We start from the raw sequence: 2,120 nt of genomic DNA, 5'->3' as shown, positions 1-2,120 counted from the left end.
TTCTTTGAATTCTAAAACTAAGTATTAAAAACAAGGGCATAGACACTGTATCTCAGACTCCAACAATACTTCCCCTGAGAGAGGAAAGCTTTGTCCCAAACGTGACTGAGTGTGCTGGGAAAGCTTGTTTGCTCTGCTGGGAAATGTCACAGAGCCTTATCATTCATAAAATAAATGCAAATGGGCAATTCAGATAACTCCAAACCAGCAATCCCCATAACCAATAATAGGATTGAAGAAGTCACAAGCAAGAACTCAGATGGACCTGGTGCTATGAAAAGAGTTATGTTCTAAGACCAAAAATGCAATGAAGTTCAGAGACAACAGTAAAAAATGCCAAGTGTGTTGTGTGAATAACCCAAATCCAAAGAAAGCTGCACATAAGTGTTGTGAAAAGAGTAATGCTCCTCAGGCAACACTGGCAGACAGATTTCTCTGAGTTGCCAAAGTGTGTTTAATATTGTTTATATTATTTTTTATATTATTTATATTATTATTTATATTTATTTATTATTAATTATTTGCATTATTATTATTTATATTTATTTATATTATTAATTATTTTTATATTATTTAATATAAATATTGACCTGTTTTATTGGACACCTTTTCAGGATGGTGGGAGTCTTCTCTTTCCACACCAATCATGTTAAGGAAGTTGTCAAAGCACTGTGAAAGGAAATACTCCCCATACTTGGAATTCTGGAATTATTGTCCTCAGTCAATGGGCCCTATTTTATTTCAGAAGGAAGTTTTTTACTGTCCAAGAAGTACCAAAATTCCTCCTGTTTAAGTGGGATTTACATACTCCCTGGAAACCACAGGCTAGTAAAAAGGTGGAAAGAATCAATCAAGATTCTTTTAAAATAATATTATTTTTTTTGCCAGGAAACTCAGCTGAGATAGGTAGATATCTCATGCACTGCCTTGATGAGGTGAGGATCACTCCATGAGTCACAGAAGAAGTGAGTCCTTTTGAAATATTATATGGGAAATCATATCTAGCATGGACAACTGAAGTGATCAGATGATGCGAAAGGGAAGGCCTGATAAAAGACTGTTTGCATTCTCTTTCTTTTATTTTATCCTCTTTTCACATGCAGCCAGTGAGGATATTTGTCCCTGGGCATCACTACACAGCTTTCAGCCTGGAGACCTGGTTTGTATTCCCAGGTGAAAAGCTGGAGTGCTGAAAGTGGAAAGGATCTTGCATTGTCCTGGCTCATTATTTTCACAGCTCGCTGTTGTAGGATTCAATGTTTACAATGTGTGCTCTTTCACGGCTGAGGGAGCTGGGGTTGTTCAGCCTGGAGAAAAGGACACTCAGAGGTGACCTCATGGCTCTCTACAAGCTCCTGAAGGTGCTGTGGGCAGCTGGGGTCGGTCTCTGCTCCCAGGCAGCGCTGGCACAACGAGAGGACACAGCCTCAAGCTGTGCCAAGGGAAATTTGGGTTGGACATCAGGAAAAAGTTCTTCATGGGAAGAGTGGTAAAACACTGGAATGGTCTGCCTGGGGAGGTGGTGCAGTCACCATCCCTGGGGTGGTTGGAAGAGGACTGGATGTTGTTGCTGCTGGACACAAAATAAGGAGTTCAGTGCAGCAGCCAGAGGAAGATCAGAAGGGTTTGATTTAGAACTTTTTGTGTAGGAGACGTTTTCTGGGGACGGTCAGAGACACGGCAAAGACCTCTATAATTGAGTGAGGTGTTAGAAGTTTATTTCAGGGCATGGGATAGAGAGAGAGAGAGAGAGCCTGCTATGAGCCAACAGATAGAGCTCAAAGCAGGCTCAGGGAGAACAATACAAAAGAGGGTAAGATACGAATACATGAGTTTAAGACTTAAGATTTCTATGAAAGAGAGGAACAGAACAGAACAAAAGTGAGAGAGATGGGAAAAGGAGCTAAAGAAGAGCTGGAAAGAGCAGCAAGAGAACGTAGTAAGAGAGACAAGAGAAAACAAAAGAACTAAGAGAGGAGTTAAGAGAGACCAAGAGAGACCAAGAGAGACCAAGAGAGGCCAAGAGAGACCAAGAGAGACCAAGAAAGGCCAAGAGAGACCAAGAGAGACCAAGAGAGACCAAGAGAGACCAAGAGAGACCAAGAGAGACCAAGAGAGAC

The sequence above is a fragment of the Parus major genome, chromosome 26 (assembly GCF_001522545.3).
Source record: "Parus major isolate Abel chromosome 26, Parus_major1.1, whole genome shotgun sequence".
Lineage (NCBI taxonomy): Eukaryota > Metazoa > Chordata > Aves > Passeriformes > Paridae > Parus > Parus major.
This window is presented reverse-complemented; position numbering follows the sequence as displayed.